We start from the raw sequence: 25,239 nt of genomic DNA on the forward strand, positions 1-25,239 counted from the left end.
AAAAAAAAAGATAGACTTCTCCCATTCAGCAGGGTTTGACAACTGAATTAAAAAAAAACAACTAATTAATTTATTTTTAAAGAAATATTTTCCATGTTTGCATGATACATTTTCTTTCCCTCCCCTTTTCCTTATCCCCTCTCAGATCCAACAAGTAATTCTATTGGGTTATACAAATGTTGATAACTGATTTCTGAAAAATTTCAAATTAGTACATAAAAGTCTACATTCTTTGACAATGAATTATCATTGCTCTGAGAGAGAGGAGTATATGAGAGAAATAGAAAGTCACAAAATTTTAAGATCCATAGGGAGCTTGTAAACATCATTTTTGTACATGTACATATACTCATCATTTTTCCTCAGCGATCTTTGCCCAACCCTTTAGGGGAGAGGTTTAATTCTCAGAACCTCAAAACTATTACCCTAAGAAGAATCAAATGAATTTTTGCTAATAGAATATGTTGTTAAATGAAGACACAGAACTTTGAAATAGCAGATTGAAAGTGGAATATTAAAATTCTTTGTTCAGCAAAGCAGATATTGCAATGGAATAAAAATTAGAGTTCAATCAAAGTAACTAAGAATATTTCTACTGTTTATAAATAAGTTGATAAACTTATATGAAAAATAATCTAATGCTAAAATGGAGGAATGAAAGAATGAGTTTATGAAAGTAGCCATAAATTATAATGGAATAATCTGGAATAAGAGGATCTGGGTTTATTTTCAGAGCTGCCTGTATGACCATTGGTAAGTGCTGTGCATAGTTTTTCATATTTATAAAATAAAGAATTTGGACTAAGTAACATTAAAGATTTCCAATTCTAAATTTGTGGCCCTATGATATCATATTAGCCATCAAGATTGATGTGGTATAAAAATGTACGTAAAAATGTAATCAGTAAAACCAGCAGCATGCTGTATAGTGTAATAGCAATAATGTGTGATGATAAACTGTTAACGACTTAGCTGTTATCAGCAATGCATAGATTTGAGACAACTGTAAGGGACTCAATGGAAAAAGATGTCTACCACCATAAAAGGAACTATTAGAGATTGAATACAGATGGAAACATTGTATTAAAATTATTTCTTACATGAATTGTCCTCTACTGTAAATATTTGTAGTCTTTCAAAACTTTATGAACATGGAAATATGTATTGCATAATTGCATATGTATAACCTATATAATATTAATTTTCATCTTATGGAGTTTTTAGGGATAGGAGGGAGAGAATATGGATTGCAAAATGAAGAAAATAATAATTAAAATTTTACTACATGTAAATTGGAAAAAAATTAAAAAGATAAAACAAGCAAACACTAATGTAAGCAAGAAGGTAGGAATTTCCTCAACTTTTCTCATCTCCTCATATGATTCTGTCTTGCTATTCACTTAACCCTCTCATTTCTTTGGGGAGCTTTCTTTGAAATCTGTTTGTGGCCAAGAGAATTATGGTGGCACCTGCAAGGATATGCTGGTAAATGTTTAATAGAAGATTCTGTGTAAAAAAGTAAATATATGTATTGAAACTATTTTAAAATTAACTGCATTATTAACATTTTCCATCACTTTTAATATTTAGAAGATAACAAAAATCAATAAAAATAAATTAAACTCTAACTTATAGTTACTGAATTTGGAGATATGTGAAAATTGTATTTTGCTACCTCCTGATTATAACAATGAAGGTACTTAGATCTTCCTTTATTGGGAAGATTGAACTGTAATCCCAAATCTATTTTTAGATTTTAATCCCCAAAAGTGTTAACTCAGTATTTGAAGTAGATCTAGCCATTTTAATCTACAAAAAAGTAACTGACTACTAAACATGCGAACTAACTACTAAAGGTGCAAACTAAACACAAAAGGTGTGACATAACAAAAAAAGGTGTAATATAACAAAAAAAAAGTGTGAAATAAAGAGTGCGCAATCCTGGAGAGAGCGTCTACTGTGATTTGTATACATGAAATTTAGGGGAGGTGACACAACAGAAAAAGATCTTTAGATAGAGGATCACAGAGGCCAGAAGATATAGATTGAGCAACTCTGACTTGGAGTTGGACTGGAGGATCAGTCTCTTGAGCGTGGAGTGCAGAAGAGTAACTTGGAGAAGAGACTAGAAGACAGATACTTGAGGAGAGACTGGAAGACAAACACTCAGATTTGGCTGTGGAACTCAACCCTGGAGGAATTCATGCTGGAGACCTTAGAATGCTTTCCTTTTAGATGGTCACTATGATGAATGTAAAGGCAGACTTAGTTTCCCTGCCTTTATGGATATGTGAACCTCCAAGAAAGGCCCATAATCTTAAGACTCCTCTCCCCGATTAGGGCCTTAGAATTTCTACCTGGCTCAGAGGAAGCCAGAGTGTTCTCTCTCTCTCTCTCTCTCTCTCTCTCTCTCTCTCTCTCTCTCTCATTCCTTAAAATCTTCCCTCTATTGTAAATAAAACTACCATAAATTCTTTACTTTAGTAATTCATTTTGGGATTTAGAAATTAAATCCCTGGTGACCAGCAAATTAAATATTCAGGTCCAACCATAATAAAATTTAACAATTATTTGGCTGACCACATTGATTGTGATGAAATACCCTCAATCTTCTTAACTTTCCTAAACTTTTCCTTTAATGTGACTATCCTTAAGTCAGCTTTTAATAGCTTATTTTGATCAGTTGAAGAGTTAAGTTTGCTATTTCCAATTCTCCCTTGCCCTAGGGAACAATCAACCTAATTAGCCAACTCTCACTGGCAATAATAACTGACTAAAGGTTTAACTGGCTGTGAGAAAAACTTGGAAAAGTAGCACTGCTAGGGAGAGTGATTGTATTAATTTTTTGCCTTGTCTTGCTCTGACCTTTCACCCAGAAGATTTAATTGTATTAAAACTTTAAAAAGGACCACATCCAAAACACATAAAAAATTGTAGTTAGAGCCAGTGTATGGCCAAATTAACAACTGGATTTTCAGTAAAATAACCAAATTTGAACAAACATTGTTCTTTGTCCATTTCATAATCCCAGAGAATGTATAGCAATGGTTATACTCTGCCCTGCTCCTGGTTGGGATTTTAATTGTTGGAGCTTTAATATTGTATCTATTTTTCCCTAAGAGAAACCTGGAAAATAACATACATAAGTTAGAGAATCAGATAAGAGATTCAGTTCAGTCTTCCCTTGAAAAACCCATATTCTGGTCAAATCGACCAATTGCTCCTTCTACTACTCAACAAAATGCAAAAGTAAATATTCAGCTTCAGTTTATACAGGATATTTGGGGGAGCTCATAGCATTTATCAAAAGCATTAAAAGGGACTCAATAACATCCCAGAATAGTAGTGACATAGCTCTCTATACTTCCTCCTTATCAACATCTCTGTTCCACCCTGCTCTAAACAATATGGCTCCTAGTTCACAAACCATCCCCTCCCATACCCAACTTACTCCTTCCCCAACTACCCATCCCACTTCTCCCCCACCCATGCTGACTGCCCCTGCCCCTCCACCCTAACCTTATACACTGCCCATTCCTCCTACCCTGCCCCCTCTGCCTCCTCCCCCCAGTTCCTACCACCTCTTCCTTTGCCCCTCCTTCCCACCCTGCCCAATTCATTTCTCATACTGCTCCTACGTCTCATCCTTCTGGCACTATGGGCCCACAACCTCTCTCCTTCAGCTTGCCTACCCCTTCCCCTTCTCTTACCTACCCCATTGAAAATGGAACAAGAATCCTAGAGACAGAAACACAAGAAAATTCAGAGATAAGTTTATTCCCTTTAAGGGGAATTCTAACTTTCAAAAATAAATACCTTTTCAGTCCTGAGAATGTAAATAAATTCAAGGAAGACCTTCCCTCATTTGAAGAAGAGCCAATATTAATTATAAAAAGATTGGATAACATATTCAAAACTTTTGACCCCACTTGGATAGATGCGAAAATTTATTGGAAAAATTTCTGACAAACAGAGAGAAAGATAAAGTCATCTCTTTGGCTAATCAGAAGCAAAGTAAGGGAGAAAATCATTGGTCAAATGAAAATCCACATTGGAACCCCAATGTTGAACCACATTATACAAAACTAAACCAGGCCAGAGAAGCATTATTGGCAGTCATGAGAGCTTGCTCCAATAGACCAGGCTCATAGACTAAATTAAAAAGCACCAAACAAGAAATAGATGACACTCCCTCTCAGTTTATGGACAGACTTATTGATGTGGGGAACATATGTATGGACTTTGATCTATCCAGAGAAAGATACATTAGACAAATATGTAGACAATCCATTAAGAATTGTTGTTCAGTGGAAAAAGAAGACTTTAAAACTAGTTGCCCAACCTAGGAATGCATGGACCTTGAAGAACTGAGGAAAGGAGCAGTTTACATTTATGAGGGCCAAACAAAAAGACATGAGGAAAACAATAAATCGGTGGAAGACTTACAGAAAGAAATTAAAATGTTAAAAAGAAAACTGAAAAATCATGGAGATACCATAACCCCTTTGTAGGAATCCACAGATAAATCAATAACACGTCTTTACTGTGGAAAAAGAAGCCATGTAATGATGGTCTGTAAGAACAGACTACAGGGAAAAAAGGAATAACAACAACTTTAGAAATGGCTATAATCATGATCTTAGAAATCACAATTTTAGAACTGATAGAAATAACTATAATGATTATTGTGGGGTTTTCCTTAATGGACTTCCCTGACCAGTAGGGTCCCACAAGGGAAGGGGCTCACCTTTGTGATGGGACCGAGGAGAGGTAGGAACCGAGAACCAGGGTGGAAATGAAAGACACAGACAAGTCAGTGTTTGAATAGGGCAGACAATCCCTATGATACTCCCTTTGATAGGAAAGTATAAGTACAAAGGAACACAAGGTGGAGGAGGAGATTAAGATAGGGAGTGCAGGCCAAGATGGTTACAGCCTCTGGGAAGGAGAAGGTTAAGAGGAGAGAGAGACATAGTCATTAAGGAGCCAAGTGGAGCTCCATGAAAGGGGAGAAAAAGCCAAGAGGAAGTTCATGGGTTTGCCTCTGAATTTAATCCTGTCCTGCTTGGGCGGTACTCCCAAGCACATAGTAACCACATCACAAAGTATAGACACTTAAGATTGGGTGGCAAGGTACACCTTTGGGCGTGTAGATTGCAAACCGTGCTTTCCCGGGGAATTGAATCTGAGCATGTTAATGAGTTTGTCTTAGCCCAGGGCTGCACGGCCAGTTCAAGGTTACCTTCACAAGCCTCATTGGTATAACCTTATGCTTGGAGACACAGTAATCATACAGTCATTTATATTTCATAGATGTGAATATGCTTGGGATGCTACAACTATAGGAATCAAAATTTTAGAAATTAAAATTATAGAAATAGAAATTGGGAAAATGATAACACAAACCGACTAACTCCACAACAGTACAACTTAAGTGGAGTTCATCCTAAAAATATTCAGGGTGCTACTGCCTGTCCACGTGGGGCAGAAGGTGGTGCCCCTTATAATCTATTGTTTTTGCTGATATAAACCCTTTTCAGTTTTGTCTCCCCTCTAGTAGTAGCAAAGAAGAAATGTATTTTTTGAATACAGTACCTTATTGAAAACCTTATGTTAATAATGAATACTTGACTATATTGATTGTATTTAACTATTGATAATAAGACTTCCCTATTGATGTATCTATACTATTGTATTGCACTTTATTTGTGCCATACAGTTACTTTTTGTCTTTCTCTCATTTTTCTTGCATTTGAAGCACATGTAATTTTATTGAGATTTTCTTATTACTATTTTTGATTTTTTCAATAAGCTAAGATATCCATATGCTTAGCATAAAATGCATACCCCAAAGCTTTAGACTATGGAAACATGCCATTTATTGATAAATATTATGGTACTGTGATTTATGATTGTGTCGTATTCTAGGGATAAAAAAGGAGCACATATTCTATCTACATAGTGCCATAGAAGCACAGATTTAAGCTGAAAAGTGCCAGAAGAGCACACAGGTCAAAAGGAAGTCAATCAATGTGGGACTAATGAATTTCTATGCCAATATGAAAGGACTTGAACCTAATGTGAGACTCAAAGTTGCAGCGCTTGACATATGTTAAGATGCAGGACTCCTTGAACCACACACTTTGTAAAATACTTTTTATGAAATTACTTAACAATTGGCTAGTCTGGCTCCCCTATCCCTGAGAAATGATGAAAAGATCATACTAGGGAATGACCCTTCCCTTTTTACACAAAATCTAGTTCTTTTTTCTCTCTTAAGATATGGCAACTTCCTGTAGTCCTGACTTATAATGGGTAAATACAACATTATTGCAATTTTTCCCCCTACAGATTTGTAGGACAGAAATTTACTTTAATTGGTCCCTAATAACGAGTCTGTTATGAATTTATTCTTTTTTAATTCAGAAATTTTATATATGTAGTTTTTGATATTTTGATTCTGAATTTGAATTTTTCTCTCAATGTTTAATCTTTTATTCCATTTACTTATTTTTTAATTTATGTTTTTTCATTTTTTCTTTTGATAAATTGACTCATTCACCCCATTAATCAACTAATTTGAGTTGATCTGGGTGTTGATGAACACCCTCTTCAGGGTGGATTGAATTGTATTTTTATATAAAAATATCCAAGATTTAAAATTTTATTTCAGAAGAATTTCAGGAAAAGAAGTTTGCTAACTCCTTGAATCCAGAGAATGAACTCTTTGAAGAAAGATGCTTACAGAAACCTACACTGCATCAAGTAGATCCAGAATGAAGTTTTGGGTGCAATCAATTGAACAGAAGGGGATTGAACATTTATTGTAAATGTATACTTTTATGCCAAAGGGGACTGCCCCCTAATTTGGCTTTTTGTCAATGCACCTAGAAAACATTGGTTTTGTTTTCTCTCTTTTCTATTTCTCTCTAACTATTGTAATTTTCTCTTAGAAGGTGAAATATTTTATAAATCTATAGTTACAAGTTTTTTGGGCTACAAGATGAATTTGTTAAGTGATCAATGGGGAGACTAGATTCCCAATAATCATCAGGAGGGATTGTGAAGATTGAATTTTGCTATTCTTCCAAATATAACAATGAAGGTAATTAGCTCTTCCTTTATTGGGAAGATTGAATTGTATTCCCCACTCTATTTTTAGATTTTAATCCCCAAAAGTATTAATTCATTATTTGAAGTAGATCTACCCATTTTAATCTACAAAAAAGTAACTAACTACTAAAGGTTCAAACTAACTACTAAAGGTGTGATATAACAACAAAAGGTATAATCTAACCAAAAAAAGTGTGAAATAAAGAGTGGGCAGTCCTGGAGAGAGCATCTGCTGTTATTGGTACACATGAAATTTAAGGGAGATGACACGAGAAAAAAATCTTTAAATAGAGGACCACAGAGGCCAAAAGATATAGATCGAGCAACTCTGACTTGGAGTTGGACTGGAAGATCAGTCTCTTGAGCTTGGTGTGAAGAAGAGACACTTAGAAGAGAGACTGGAAGACAGAGACTTGCACTTGGCTATGGAACTTGACCCTGGAGGAGTTCATGCAGGAGACCTCAGACTACTTTCCTTTTAGATGGTCACCATGATGAGTGTAAAGGCTGATGTAATTTACCTGCCTTTCTGGAGGTATGAACCTCCAAGAAAGGCCCATCATCTTGAGATTCCTTTCCCTGATTATGGCCTTAGAATTTCTACATGGCTCAGAGGAAGCCAGAGTTTTCCGTCTCTCTCTCTCTCTCTCTCATTCCTTAATATCTTCCCTCTATTGTAAATATAACTACCATAAATTCCATTTACTTTAGTAATTCATTTTGGGATTTAGAAATTAAATCCCTGGCAACCACAAAATTAATATATTCAAGTCTAATCACAATAATTTTAACAGATATGAATGCTCAAACTGAAGATTTAACATTAAGCTCTTGAGTAGGTATAGCTGGCTCCAACATGTCTCTGCCATGTACCTAGCTCATCCTCAACAGCAACAGCTATGAATATAGACTCTCTCTAATGCTGAGAGATTTAATGATTCTCTGTAATCCTTTTTTTCTTATCACAAGGATTAGATCCCTGATACTGGTGAAACAGTAGTTCTTATTTCAATTTATTTATGTAAATTTGTAACATCCATTAGAGTTCTAAAGCCTTTCCTGCCTACTTCATGGTTCTCAGCTGTGCTGACAGATGAGATTATTTGGATAGCTGAATTCTAGGAGAGGATGGTCTTACTAGAAACTAGTATAGATTGAAAACTTCAGTGAATTTTAAAATGATTTCCTTGGAAAGACAGAAAAAGGTAGTCAAACACAATTTTTACAATAAGTTAAAATTCCAGTTATTATTTCATTGGAATATTATATTAATAAAAATAGAAAAAAATTGTGTGCCTTTCAACAGTCTTTTCTTTTCAGATAAGATCCTTTCAAAGTTTGAGAGCACTAACTTGAAATTCAAATAGCTTAGTCATCTTTCCATATTATTTATGAACCATCTACAAAAAGGGGCCTAAATCTATCTTTCTTTTGCTCATATTTTAGTTTGAGAAACATTATTTTATTTGAATATACTGTAGTATATATAGAACCAAGCTTGGAATGGTTACCTGAGTTCAGTAATGACTGAGTGCAAAGTTTGACTTTGATAAATACTGTTTTTAACCCTGGAAAAGTCACTTAATATCTTATCTCCTTAGTCAACTGTCTAAGTTTATAAGTTTTAGAGAAGGGCAGAAAAAGATACATACAATTATTTTCATATGTATGCACATATGCAGACACATGCATATTTGTGTATGTATGTGTTGAATATGATATCCATATATTTATAAATAGATATGTGCATATATATGGTTATTCCTTTTAAAACTATATGTTCTTTTAAGTTATCTTTAGCCCTAAGCTTCTGTTTTTATTAGACCCTTCTAAACTCCTTTTGGGAAAAAAATCAGAAAAAAGAACATAAAAAACCTTATTTAGATACTTTCAAAACTGAAGTTATAAAAATTGTCTTTTAAAGCAGTTTAAAATGTCTGCTAGATATGTGGATTCATTGATTATATTGATTACTTTGTGAACTCACTGAGAAATACATAAGCACTTAGTCTAGCAGTTACAGTGACTTTCTGGTTATCCCACTGCTTCCTGGTATGTAAAGTTCTCAATAGTTGATTGAAATGTAAATAAACTGGAAGGAGCATTTTAAGCTTTAGAGAGAAATATTTGTTAAAGGTCTACATAAAAAGGATCATTGGGATAGCAATAAGAGAAACACAAGATACAACATTAGCAGGAATGAAAAAGAAAAGATTTATTACATGTTCCCGGGCAGCTCTTTCTCTCACCCTGAGCTGAAGCGCTTAGTGAATTTCTGATTGCTTTCTGTCTTTTGTATATGAATAAATCCACAACCATTGACTTTTAGTCAATCCAGATGTTGTGTTCATGCTGCCCTTCTTCTTTTCATGCATTCATAAAGCAATAGCTACCTTTCTTTGACATTGACTGATATCATTAGACATGTTTAAATAAACTTTAAGTCATTTTTTAAATAGAAACAAGTGGAGAGGCATACAAACTAAAATAAATTAATATTTCTAAGTGGACTTAGATTAATGCTAAGTTGGGAAAAAAACTCAGGGCTTACTCCCATAACTGCTTCCTCTTCTTTCTGAACTCTTTTCTTCCTCTCTATTTTTCTGGTACCTTATATTTTTAGGACATAATATATTGAATTAAGCATTAGCCTTGGGTGATATTGTTAAAAGTAAATATTTTCTCTTGCAGAGTAATTAGAGTTGAAGTTCCATATCTATTTTTGGAATGAAAGAGACATGTTCTGTTCAAATAAACTTTGTTTTCAGTTGGAGAATTCATTTTTGTAGCCATAGATTAGGCATTCTTTTTGGAGTTCTTGAGATGACAGCACATTGTCAATAGTTCATTGTGTATATTTGTTAAGGCTAACTTTGGTTTTCCCCTTTTCTTCTCTCAAAGAATACATAAAATCTTCCAGTGATAGCCATTATTTTTTTCCCCTTAGCCTTACCATTTTTCGAATGCCTACAATAGTTCTGCAATATCCTTCCCTATCTATTCCAAATTAAAGGTAAATCTGGTCAAAGAATAAAGGCTATGTGATGATGGAGGATGATTCAGTGGATGTCTTTTAAAGAAGGACTGATCTCAGTTTGAAAGTAATGCCAGATAGACCTCCTTATGTGATCCTGAGGTGGTGCTATGACCAGTGTTCACTCTTCTTTAGGAGTGATGACTACAGGGTCATAAAATTTGAGATATGGAAAGAATCTCCATGGCTTTCTTCTTACCTCTATCTGATGAAATATCCTCAATACAACCAAAAACATGTGGTCATCCAGATGTTCCTCTTAACATTTCTAAAGTAAAACTCTCTATTTTCTTATTTTCAGCTTGCATTTAAAATTTCTCATTTGTTCATTTTAAAAATTCTTTTCTTTTTAAATTTTGAGCTCTTAATTCTTTTCCCCCATCCTCTCCCTTACCCCCTGAAAATGCAAGCCACAAATCAATAATTCATATGAAATGTTATACAACATATCTTTGTATTAGACATTTTAAAAAAAGCAAGAAAAATGAATAAGAAAATTATATTTTAATTTGCACTGAAAGTTCTTTAGTTCTATCTGTGGAGATATATAACATTTTCTTCATAATACTTTGGAATTGTGCTGGATCATTATATTGGTCAAAATGGCCAAGTCCTTTACAGTTTATCATTTTTAGAATATTACTGTTACTGTGCACAGTAGGTTCTTCTCATTTTACTTTGTATCAGTTCATATAGGTGTGATCATGCTTTTAATTTTTTCCTGAAAACACCCCCATATCATTTCCTATAGCACAAGAGTACTCCAGCAACCCCATATGTGACAACTTCTCCAGCCATTATCCAACTGATGAGCATCATATCAGTTTCAAATTCTTTTCCACCACAAAAAGAGTTGCTATAATATTTTTGTACATATGGGCCCTTTTCCTTTTCCTTTGATCACTTTGAGGTACATTTCTAGTAGTAATATTGCTATGAAAAATGATACTCATAGTTTAATGACTCTTTGGGCTTATTTGTAAATTACTTTGCAGAAGGTTTGGACCAATTCACAGCCCCACCAACGCTTGATTAGTGTATTGATCATCCCATGATCATTTCAACAATTGTCATTTATCCTTTGTGTTATCTTTGCTAATAACAATGCTTAAGATAGAATTTGTCTTATTTGAATTTTATTTCCCTCATTAATGAGAAAGTACTTTTACATATGAGTTTCAAGTCTGTGTGGCTTTTTTGGAAAAGTATTTTTCATAATTTTGACTACTTTTTTATTAGCTAATGGATTTTAGTCTATATTTATGTCAATTCCTTACAAACATTAAGTTTTTATTAGGGAAGTTATCCGAAATTTTCCTCAAGTAACTGTTTAGAATGTTACCTTCATTTTATTTGTACAAATATATAAATTTTATGTGATGAAAATTAATATACATATATGTGTTTATATATCCCATATATGTCTAGGTATGTATAGACATATGCTATACTTAAAATATATTTGTACATATATTTAAAATATGTATATGTAACATACATATGGACACTTATTTAATAATATTGTAGTTATGTTTAGATATATAGCTAGACAGGTGGATAGAATTGATAGAAAGAAAGATAGATACACAAAGACATAGAAACAAAGCAAATGAATAAAAAAATCTAAGCTCAAAATCAAACATAAGGAGAATCATGGACTGTACAGCATTTGGAAAAACTAAAAAATCTGCTTGACAACTATGAAATTCTCCCATAAAAAAGGCCCATATTTTTAACAACAATATATTTCAGGTGATTTACTACAACAACAATAAAAGAAAAATTATATTCTTTGAAAAATGGAATTTGTAGGACACCCAAAATTATTTAAGAAGTATTTATGGTGGTTATGGGTGGATTTGCAACACATTAAAAACTATAACTACAACCAAAAATGGACAGAAAAGTGGTATAAATGTTATCAACATTCAAAATATTTTAAGTTGGAAAAATAAAATAGATTGATCATGTATGAAGAGCAAAGGGTAACTAATAGGCAGTCAGTGTGCTGAGAAGAGTACAGAAATAAATAAGGATGGTCCCTCAAATATTAGGTGGATTCCTTGAGGCAAAGTTATGAGCAATCTTAGATGACAATATGACCAGCATGGATGAGTTGTGAACTGTCTCTTTCAATAGAATATCTTCACTGATGAGATTATGAAACTCTTGGACCATTGTAGGAAATTAACATCAAAATGTATTTGAGAAACATCAATATACCCACTTATCTTCATTGAAATTGGGAAAATTCAGAAATATTCCTTTTATTAGTTAGGGGATGGGTGTTAGGTTCCCTTCCTTCTATGCCCTCACTACAGTGGCCAGATAATTAGACACCTGAATATTCAAGATTGGGCATTTTTTCAAGAAGTACAAAAACTTGGGGGACAAAAAAAGACTATAACTCAGTAGTATCATTACCAATTAAAATAATTTAATTTTTTTACTAACAATAATGCTCTCATTAATGATTATTATACTATAAATAGAGGCAGTGTTTTCTACTAAGAAAACAAATATTAGAACTTTGAAAAGCCTCTATATATTCAATCAGGTGTGATACATGAGAGGACTGGGCAAAGTTTGGAGCAGCCCATAAACAGTTGTACAAAACAAATTCAACTTCTATTATGCAGAACCTACGTAGGCCTTATCCTTAGATATTTCATGACATATGATGTATTAATTAATGAAGTAAGTGAATGTGAGTACATACACACTGTTCCTATCCTGCCCCATTAGTTACCTCCCAATGGTCTCATTTTCTATGGAATGTTATACATTTCTCTTTTAAAAAATTCCTAATAGTACCTTTTATATTCTTAGACATTGTGAAAGTTTAATGTTAATGTTGCATGAAATAATAATCATATGGTACAAGGGTAATAGTAACCAGTATATTGTAGTGGTAGTTGTATTAGATCAGGAGGAAGTATGCATCTATATTGTGCCACAAACTCTTTTTTGAGCTTTGGGAAACCAGAGGTGAAGTACCTCTTAAACTTCAGCTTCCTTCATGTCAAAAAAATAAGAACAATCTCAGAATCTGAGAATTTTCATTCAGTTTTTTGAAAGCTCCTTTGGGCTATTTGTAGTCCTCCAGGATATGTCATTTTGTTCTTTATACATTTTGATAAAATATAAATATCAATTGATTAGAACATATCTCTGAATATAAGTTCACAAATAAACACATGAATATTATAATACAAATACCCTCATTAAATATTTTTGAAGCTGTTAGACCAACTGATCACTTTGGTCTCCTTCAGTTTTAAGATTCTGTGACTTGTGCAATATAAAAGTAGGTAAATCCATAGAAAACATAGCCATCATTGATTTTTATCATTAGCATAAGTATTTTTAAATACTGCAGTTGTTTAAATTCTTTCATCAATTATTATTTTGCTAGAGAGAAGTATCTAGACTCAATGAAGGGGAAACTGAACTGTTTACCATATATCAAACCAACATGGGAAAATCATACCAAAATTTCAGAAAGAGAAAAATGTGGCAATTTAGTGAAATATGCTTCCAAAAGTCACACTTCTAGGAAGTCTACATTAAACTGGGTTGTTTCATCTTAAAAAATAAAAATACAAGTTGTGATCACTGTTTTTATAAAGTAATTGTTTTGTCCTCAGAAATTTTAGATAGGGGCCATTAGTTTATTTTATGCAATACCCAAGAAGGGTAAATAGAATGCTGGATACCCATTCTTTTACTAAAATTTATACATCAACCCACTAATAAATAGTTGGAAATAATAATTTTAATAATGAAATGGAACATATCTTGAATTATAATTCTGTTTTTCACTCAGTTTACTTTTAAAGAATTACTATTAAGAAACTCTTATCTACCTAATTATATGAATTATCTTTCTTTTTAAATAGTCAGAGCACTTCTTCCTACACCATTATTTTAATCAAATTTCCTAATAATTAGATATATTTGATGAATTGATAATTATTTAAGAATTTTAGTTCATGTGGAAAGACCTACATGAGCTGATGTGAAATGAAATAAGCGTAACCAGGAGAATATTATACACAGTAACTGAAACATTGTAGTCAGAATTGACTTTGCTACTAAAAGCAATGCAATGTGGCCTCAGACACTTTCTAGCTGTATGACCCTGGGCAAGTCACTTAACTCCCATTGCCTAGCCCTTACCACTCTTCTGCCTTACAAGATGGAAGGTAAGGGTTTAAAAAAATAAATAAAAGCAATGCAATGATTCAGGATGATTCTGAAGTGTTTTTGAGAAAGAACACTATCCACAGTTAGAGAAAAACCTGAGGGAATAGAAATCCATGAGAAAACATATGATTTATCACTTTTTATATGTGTATATCATTTGGGATTTTGGTTTTAAAAGATACTCTGTTACTAAAATTAATAATAAGGAATAGGCTTTAAGTGATAATATATGTATAATATAGTGGAATTGTTTGTCAACTTTGGGATAAGGGAGATAATGGAAGGAGACAACATGAATCATGCAAACATGGAAAATAATTTGAAAATAAATTTTAAAGTAAAAATAATTTTAATTCACATTATGTTAACTTTAAAATTGGCAATAATATTCTGATAAAACTCATATATATATTTTTTAATTCAGTCATTGTATTTCAGTAACCATAGACTAAAAGACACATACTCAATCTTAGAGAGATAGTACAGTCAGATAGTTAGAGTTCTAGATGAGGTCAGAAAAGCAAACATTCAAATTTGGTTTCTGGTATTATTTATGTTACATTGGATATGTTACTTAATATTTATGTTCCCCAATCATCTCTGTAGTAGAAAGTATATACTAAATTATAGTGGATTATGATCCTCTGGTATTAGAGAAACTTGTCACATAGGAAATTCCCCAAATGGAAGAAATCACTTACTATTGTTGTATGTTCAATGCTTTATTCATGAAAAGAGTACCACTAGATTATGTAATTGAAGAAATAGCTTGTATCTTACTCAGGTTTATTGTTACTTCAATACTTAGATGGATATATAATCTTACTGGAAGAAATTTCTGAAATTTCTTTTCTAGTATAGGTTATAATCATTCATACTTTCTCATTTTAAATGATTCTTCTGTATTTATTAAAATCTTTTCATACATTCGTATTATTTTGTCCAAACCTACTTGTCTCCTGACCTTAAGGTTGGTGCCTTGAAATGCCTATGGGACATCTTGAACTATATATTTTGTATACATCCTAACTTTAACACATCCAAAACTGAACTCATCTTTCTTCAAACTTCTCTTCCTACTTTCCCTATTATTGCTGAGTGTTCCACCATCTTCTCAAATTCAGAACTTTGTTTTCATCTTCAGTTCCCTTCTCTCTCACACAATGATATCCATTTAGATACCAAGTCTTGTTGATTATTTATTCATAATTTCTCTTACTTTGGTCTTTCTTCTGCCAAGGAAAATTTCCTGGTGTAGGTCGTCAGAAATTCATATATGGACTCCTGTAATAATCTGTTAGATCTCTCCATCTCAAGTCTCTCTCCAGTAGAGTCCATCCTTCACTTGTGTCACCTTAATTTTCCTAAGATGGTCTGATGCAATTACCCACCTAGTCAGTTGAGTAGCTCATTATTATCCACAGTATCAAAAATAAAATTTTCCTTTTGACTTTTAAGGTATTTCATAACCTGCCACTTTCCTACCATTCCAATCTTTGTATAACTTACTATGTCTTTCCACTTTTCATTCACATCTTCATTTTTTTCCTGTTTGGCTTTTAAAAACCCTTCATAATCAGACCCATATCTAACTTTTAATTTTTCCTAAACTGGGTACATTTTGATCTATTCCATGATTCAATGACTGTTGTATCTTTGATGTTTCTTAAAAGAGGTATTCTATTTTTCGTTATTAATTTAAAAAATATTTTCCATGTTAACATACTTCATTTTCTTTCCCTCCCCCTTTCTCTTATAGATCCAATAAGCACTTCCACTAGGTCATACAAATATTATCGCTTGCACTTATTTTAATATTATTTATTTTTGCAGTAGAGCAATCTTTTAAAACTAAAACTCCAAATCATATATACATACAAACAAATAAGTCATTTGTTTTTTCTTCTGTGTTTCTACTCCCACTATTTTTTTTACTTGATGTGGATAGCATTCTTTAACATAGGTTCTTTGGGATTGTTATGTATTAGCAAAATCCATTAGATTGTACTGTTCCACAATGTTTCACTTTATGTATATGATGTTCTCTTGGTTCTGTTCATTTCACTCAACATTAGTTCATTGATGTTCTCCTAGTTCATATGGAAAGCCTCCAGATCATCATTCCTTACATCACAGTAGTATTCCATCATCACCATATACCATAATTTGTTCAGCCATTCCCAAATTGAGAGACTCCCCCATATTTTCCAATTTTTTGACATCACAAAGAGCATGACAAATATTTTTCTACAAATATTTTCCATTATTATCTCTTTAGGATACAAACTAGTAGTGGTATTGCTGGATCAAAAGGTATACATTCTTTTAAAGCCCTTTAAGCATAATACCAAATTGCCTTCTAGAAAGGTTGGATCAATTTGCGACTCCACCAGCAATGCATTAGTGTCCTAATTTTGCTACAACCCCTCCAACATTTATGATTTTCCTTTACTTTCATATAGGCCAATATACTAGGTGTGAGCTAGTACCTCACCATTATTTTGAATTGCATTTCTCTAATTATGAGAGATTTATAGTACTTTTTTATTTGCTAATTGATACTTTTGATTTCTTTATCTGAAAACTGCCTCTTCATGTCCCTTGACCATTTGTTAATTAGGGAATGGTTTGATTTCTTTTTTTTTTTTGTACAATTGACTAAGCTCCCTATAAATTTGAGAAATTAGACTTTTATCAGAGGTTTTATTTATAATTTCCCCCTCTAATTTGTTGCTTCTAATTTTGGTTGCACTGGTTTTGTTTGTACAAAAACATTTTAATTTAATGAAATCAAAATTATTCACTTTACATATTGTCATATTCTCTATCTCTTGCTTGTTCTTAAATTCTTTCCTCTACCATAGATCTGACCAGTATAATATTCTATGTTTTGCTAAATTATTTATGATTTCATTCTTTATATTTAAGACATTTACACATTCTGAATTTATTTTGGTATAGAGTATAAGATGTTGGTCTAAAACTCATCTTTCCCATACTGTTTTCCAATTTTTCCAGTAGTTTTAGTAAAAAAAGTGTGTTCTTATCCCCAAGCTGGGATCTTTGGATTTATCAAACACTATCTTGCTGAGGTCATTTACTCTAAGTCTGTTCCATTAATTCACCCTTCGATTAGCCAGTACCATATTATTTTGATTATCACATTTTTATAGTATAGTTTAATATCCGTACTGCTAGGCCTCCATCCTTCACATTTTTTTCATTACTTCCCTTGATATTCTTAATTATTTGTTCTTCCAAATGAACTTCATGATAATTTTTTTTTCTATTTCTATAAAAACGTTTTTTGGTAGTTTGATAGACATGTAACTGAATAAGTGAATTAGTTTAGGTATGATTGTCATTTTTATTATATGAGCTCTTCCTACTCATGAACAATTAATGATTTTCCAGTTATTTTGATCTACTTTGATTTGTGTGAAATGTGTTTCATAACTGTGTTCTTATAATTCCTGAGTTTCTCTTGGCAGATTCCTGAATATTTCATATTACCTAGAGTGATTTTAAATGAAGTTGCTCTTTCTAACTTTTGCTGTTGATTTTTTACTAGAAATAAATAGAAATGCTGTTGAATTATATGGATTCATTTTGCATGCTGAAACTTTGTTAAAATTATGAATTATTTCCATTAGCTTTTTAGTTGATGTTCTTGTGTACACTAAGTATACCATTATATCATCTGCTGATAGTTTAGCTTTATTGCTGCCTAATTTAATACCTTTAATTTTTTGTTCTCTAATTGCTTCATCTAGCATTTCCAGTACAATATTAAATATTAGTGGTGATAATGGGCATCCTTGCTTCATTCCTGATCTTATTGGTAAGTCTCCTAAATTATCCCCATTGAAGATGATACTTGCTGATGGTTTTAAATAAATGCTGTTTATTATTTTTAGGAAAGACCATTCTATTCCTTTATTTTCAAGTGTTATTAGTAGGAATGGATGTTGTATTTTGTCAAAGGCTTTTTCTGTATCTATTGAGATAATCATGTGATTTCTATTACTTGGTTATTCATGTGGAGAGAAAGAGAATTATTAATCTATTGTATATCCTGAGTTAACACTAAATTAAGTACCCTTACTTAATACCTCCCTAGACTAAAGACAAGATTAACTTCCCCTTGTCTACTTTTGAATTGAATCAACAAAAGATTAAATACCCTACTTAGTACTAGGTAAGGAGTTAGCTAGGTACATAGAGAATTCACACTTTAAGAAATTCAATCTATGAATCTTTTTTGATGAGAATTTAACCTTCAGAAGATGAGAAGTCAATTCTACAGACACAAACACTGCCCCCTGGGCAGTGATAGACAATTTGGAAACTATAACTGGCCCTTGTGAAGAGGGGAAGGGACAAAAAGTTACAATAAAAAGCAAACCACAAACTCCTTCAGGTCAGATTGCCTTTGAGAAGATAGTCTAAAGATATCATCTTCTGGAGATAGCCATAGATAGTCTTAAAGGGAACTTTGATGGAGACTACAACTTGGATAATGGGATTAGAGCTCAACTTCTACTTGGACTCTGACTCTTGGGTTACTTCCTTGAGTGAATAAAAGGCTGACCTATTTCTTTGCTTCTGGAGAAAATAGCTTCCTTCTTGGAGAAGGCCACATGGTTACTCACTACCAGCCCTCCTGGTTAAGAGCTAATTAATCTCTGCCTCGATTAAGCAGACCAGGAGCAAAATATTTAGTTTTTCATAGGAAAGATAACTTCTCTATCCCTCTCACATTTCTCTTCTTTTTTTTTTATTTCCTCTCTATTTGGAAATATTTATAAATTTCTGAATCAAGATATAAGAAATACCGGTGACCACATAATTTCATATAATCATCATCCAACCATTAATTTTAACATTTACAATTTTAACATTACATGTGAATGGTTTTCCTGATGTTAAACCAGTCTTACATTCCTGATATAAATTCTACTTGGTCATAGTGGATAATCCTTGTGATGACTTGCTGTAGTCTGCTAGTATTTTATTTAATATTTTTGCATCTATGTTAATTAAGGAGATTGTTCTATAATTTTTTTTCTCTGTTTTTGGTCTTCCTGGCTTGGGAATCAGTACCATATTTATGTCATAAAATGCATTTGATAAGAATCCTTCTTTGTTTATTTTGTCAAAAACTTTGTTTAGGATTGGAATTAGTTGTTCTTTAAATGTTTTATAGAATTGTGAATCCATAAGGATCTAGGAATTTTTCTTGGGGAGTTCCTTAATAGCTTGTTAACTTATTTTTCTCATATGGGATTTAAAAAATATTTTATTTCCTCTTTTGTTAATTCAGGAATTTCATATCTTTGTAAGTATTTATCCATTTCACCTGGGTTATCATATTTATTGTCATATAATTGGGCATAGTAGATCTTAATAATTGTCTTAATTTCCTCTTCACTAGGGTTGAGATTGCCTTTTTAAATTTTTCATACTATTAATTTGATTCCATTTTTTTAATTAGATTTACCAGTACTCTATTTTATTTGTTTATTCAATGTACTAGCTTCTGGTCTTATTTATTAGTTCAATAACTTATTTACTTTCAATGTTATTAATTTATCCCTTAATTTTTAGGATTTCCAATTTAGTTTTTATTTGGGGATTTTTAATTTGTTCTTTTTCTAATTTTTTTTATTTGCAAGCCCAAGTCATTAATCTCTTCGCTCTCTATTTTGTTGCTATAGGTATTCTGAGATATAAATTTTCTTCTGAGTACTATTTTGACTGTATGCCCTAGATTTTGAAATGTTGTCTCCTCATCGTCATTCTCTTTAATGAAGTCCATAATTGTTTCTATGATTTCTCTTTTGACCCAACAGTTTTGAAGAGTTACATTATTTAGTTTCCAATTAATGATATATTTGCCTTTCCTTGGACCCTTATTCATTATAATTTGTATCACATTATAATCTGAATTTGTTTGAAATACTTCTGTGCCCAAGCACATGGTCAGGGCCGAGTCAAGATGGCGGCTTAGCAAGCAGCAAAAGTGGGGCCTCGTGGAAGACCCTTTCTTATCGATACAGACTGAGTGCTCCTAGGGCACTGAAATTCAAGCTGAAGTAAGGACAGAGGCGGGGAACCCTCCTTCTGGACTCAAATGAGAAAGTACGCCCCCCAAAAGCCAGAATCAGAGAATACTCAGGGCTAAGGGGAAGGCAGAAGGGAAGGTCCCAGGACACCTCCCCCACAACCTAGAGGGCTGAGCCCCCAGCAGCAGCAGGAACCTCTGAGTGGGCAAAGGTGCTGGTTTGGAGGGTCTACCTTGTGAGCAGTGGGGCGCTGGGCTCGGAACATCCAGCTTGGACAGGGGAGAAGAAAGCCAGGGAGAGACTGGGCCATGGCTGGGTCCCTCCATCGGGCTCCAGTCTTGCCTTTGCCTTGGGGCATATCCAGACCAATCCAGTTGAACCTAGTTCCATAAGAACTCCTCAGAGTTTGGGGAGGCAGGCAAAGGCACTTGTGGACAGCGGAGAAGCAGCTGGAGAGAACTGGAGAGAGCCTGGGAGGCCCAGCCTTCCAGGAGTCTTCAGAGCCTCAGAGCTTCATACCACATACCGCCCAACCCACATGAACTCAATCCAATCAAAAACCCCCGGGAGGACAGGGAAGCTAACATTCCTCCCCTAAAGACTGTACCAAGAGATCTGACAAAGCTCCAAGAGAGGAGACTGACAGCCCCAAAACCAAAAGAAAATGAGAGGAGCAAGAGCACAGCCAAATACTGGGAGCAAAGAAGGGGTAAACTCGAGCAAACAACAGAAAAAAGAAAAAAGAAATTACAATAGACAGCTTCTATACAGGTAATGAGCAAAGAGTGAATGAAACAGAGGGGGAGGGATCAGCAAAGGAAAAATCAGAAATCCCAGCGAATTGGATGCAGGCTTTGGAAGAGCTCAAAATGCAATTCAAAACACAATTAATAGAGGCTGAAGACAATTGGGAAAAGAACTTAAAAACTAAGATAAGTCATGTGGAAACAGAAAATAGTGTCTTTAAAGCCAAAATCAACCAGCTGGAAAATGAGGCAAAGGAGATGACAGATGAGGCAAAGCAGATGAAAGATGACCTCCAAAGAAAATCCAACCAAAAGGAAAAGGACGACCAAAAAACTAAGGATGAAATCCAGTCTTTAAGAATGAGAATACAGCAACTAGAATCATGTGACCTCACAAGGCAGCAGGACACTATAAAACAAAACCAAAAGAATGAACAAATTGAGGAAAATATGAAGCATCTCATTCACAAAACAGAGGATTTAGAAAACTGTTCAAGGAGAGACAATTTAAGAATTATTGGCCTACCAGAAGACCATGACAAAAGAAAAAGCCTGGACATTATATTACAGGAAATTATTAAAGAAAACTGCCCCAAAATCCTTGAACAAGAGGGAAAAGCAGAGATTGATAGAATCCACAGATCACCTCCTGTACTTAATCCCCAACTGACAACACCCAGGAAAGTTATAGACAAATTCAAGAACTATCAGACCAAAGAAAAGATATTATAAGCTGCCAAGAAGAAGTCATTCAGATACCAAGGAACAACAGTGAGGATAAATCAGGATCTGGCTGCATGCACACTGAAAAAAAGAAAGGCATGGAATACAATATTCCGGAAAGCAAGGGAACTAGGTCTACAACAAAGAATCAACTACCCAGCAAAATTTACTATATTCTTTCAGGGGAAAGTATGGTCATGCAACAAAATAGAAGAATTTCAAGAATTCGTAAAGAAAAGACCAGACCTGAACAGAAATTTTGATGTACAAGCACAGAACTCAAGAGAATCATCAAAAGGTAATTAAAAAAGAGGGGAAAAAAGAAAAACAAAAAAAAATTTAAGAGACTCAATAAGTTAAAATGATATGTATCCCTATAAAAAAAGAGGTCATTGGTAACTCTTAAAAACTGTTGTTTTTAACTGGGCAGCAAAAAGAAATATACTTAGAGGGAACAGCAACAAACTGTATAGGATGAAAGGACAAGACATAAATAGGTATATAGATATATGCATGAAAAATATATGCATGAGTATGCATATATATATATATATATATAACTAGAGCTTAAAAATAGGTTAATATTAAAAGAAATGGGAAAAGAAAAAAAATGGGGGTAAATTTATATGACATAAAGAAGCTCATGGTGGAAGGGGGGAGAACATCAATACACTGGAAGGGTAAAGAGGTCAGAGACAGGAAATACTCAACTTTTATGTGCTTTGAAAGTGACTCAAAGAGGGAAAAGCAATCCAATCCATTGGAGGCAGAGAATAGATTTGCACCCTATAGGGGAGTAGAAGGGTAACAAAAGGTCTGGTGGGGAGGGAAGCAGTACAAGAGAGGGAGGGAGTGGGGGTTAATTTTAGAAAGACTATAGGGAAAATAAGGGGGGGATAAATAGGGAGGGTGGTAGAAAGGGAAGTAAAATGAGGGTGGGAACAAGGGGGACTGTTTAAAAGCAAACATTGGTGTAGAAGGAAATAGTGAAAGAAGAAAAGGCAGGACCAGGAGCAGAAATCAAAATGCTGGGAAATACACAGCATGTAATCATAACTCTGAATGTGAATGGAATGAACTCACCCATAAAACGCAAGTGAATAGCAGAGTGGATTAGAGCCTAAACCCTACCATATGCTGGCTACAAGAAACACATATGAGAAAAGTAGATACACATAGGGTTAAAGTAAGAGGGTGGAGCCAAATCTATTGGGCATCAACTGACAAAAAGAAGGCAGGAGTCGCAATCATGATATCCGACAAAGCCCAAGTAAAAATAAATCTAGTTAAAAGAGATAGGGAAGGTAATTACATCCTGATAAAAGGCAGTATAGACAGTGAGGAAATATCTGTACTCAACATGTATGCACCAAATGGCATAGCATCCAAATTTCTAAAGGAGAAACTAGAGGAACTCAAGGACAAAATAGATAGAAAAACTAAACTAGTGGGAGACCTGAACCTTCCTCTATCTGAACTAGATAAATCAAACCAAAAAATAAATAAGAAAGAGGTAAGAGAAGTGAATGAAATCTTAGAAAAATTATAGTAGACATGTGGAGAAACATAAATAGGGACAAAAGGGAATATACCTTCTTTTCAGCAGCACATGGTACATTCACAAAAATTGACCATGTATTAGGGCATAAAAACATTGCAAACAAGTGCAAAAGAGCATAAATAATAAATGCAACTTTCTCAGATCACAATGCAATGAAAAAAATAATTAGTAAGGGAACATGGAGAGGTAAATAAAAAATTAATTGGAAATTAAACAAAATGATTCTCCAAAACCAGTTAGTTAAAGAACAAATCATAGAAACAATTAATAACTTCATTGAAGAAAATGACAATGATGAGACATCCTTCCAAGCACATGGTCAAATCTTTGTATATGTATAATGGAGTGCTGAGAGGAAGGTATATTCCTTTTTATCCATGTTCAAATTTCTCTAGATATCTATTAACACTAATTTTTTCTAACATTTCATTCACTTCTCTTACTTCTTTCTTATTTATTTTTTGGTTCTATTTATCTACTTTTGAAAGGGTAAGGTTGAGGTCCCCAATTTGTATGGTCTTACTATGTATTTCCTCCTTGAATTCCTTTAATTTTCCCTTTAGCAATCTAGATGCTATACCATTCAGTGAATAAAAGTTTAGTAATAATATTTCTTCACTTTTTATAGTATGTTTTGGGAAGATGTAATTTCTTTCCTTATCTTTTTTGATCAGGTCAATTTCTACTTTAGCTTTTTTTTTATTTCAATAATTCATAATAAATTCTGCTCCAGACTTTTACCTTTAATTTGTGCATGTCATCCTGTCTTAAATGTGTGTCTTGAAAACTACATATAGTAGAATTCTTATTTTTAATCCACTCTGCCATCCTCTTCCATTTCATATGTGAGTTCATCCCCTTTACATTCAGCATTATGATTACTAATTGTGTATTGGCCTCCATCATATTATCATCTTCTATCTTATCGAATGTCCATTTTTATCCTTGAAAGAATATACTCAGTTTTTTAAATCCTTACCTTCCATCTTGGAATTAATGGTGTTTATTGTTTCCAAGGCAGAAGAGTGGTAAGGACTAGGCAATGGGAGTCAAGCTACTTGCCCAGGTTCACACAGCTGGGAAATTCTTGAGCCCAGATTTTAACCTAGGACCTCCTCTCATAGTCCTGGCTCTCAATCCACTGAGATACCCAGCTGTCCCCAGAATATATTCAATTTTGCTGGATAGGAGACTGTGGTTTGTAAACACAAGTATTTTGCCTTCATAAATATCATATTGTATGCTGTTTAATCCTTTAATGAAGGAGCTATTAGATCAGGTGTGATTCTGATTGTAGCTCCATGGCATTTGAATAGTTTCTTTCTCACTCTTTGAAGTATTTTCTCCTTTGCTTGATGGCTCTTAAATTTAGCTATTGGATTTCTTCCTGGAGGGGATCTGTGAATTCTTTCAGTTTCAATTTTATTTTCTTGTGGAGGATCATGGGGAAGTTTTCTTTGATAATTTATTGGCATATGATATCCAGGGTTTTTTCCAGGTCATGGCTTTTAAGAAGCCCAATTACTCTCAAATTGTCTCTCTTAGATCTATTTTCTGACAAGTTGTTTTTTCAATAAGATATTTCATGTTTTTCCCTGTTTTTTGATTCTTTGATTCTGCTTTATTATTTTTTGGTTTTTCATTAAATCATTAGTTTCTAGATGTTCAGTCCTGATTTTTCAGGCCTGATTTTCCTCTGCCAGTTTTTGGTTCTCTTTTTTCTTTCCAAATTTTTCTCTGTCTCACTTAATTTTTTAAAGCTTTTTTTTTTTTGAGCTCTTCCAGAATCTG

Source organism: Monodelphis domestica, chromosome 3 (assembly GCF_027887165.1).
Source record: "Monodelphis domestica isolate mMonDom1 chromosome 3, mMonDom1.pri, whole genome shotgun sequence".
Lineage (NCBI taxonomy): Eukaryota > Metazoa > Chordata > Mammalia > Didelphimorphia > Didelphidae > Monodelphis > Monodelphis domestica.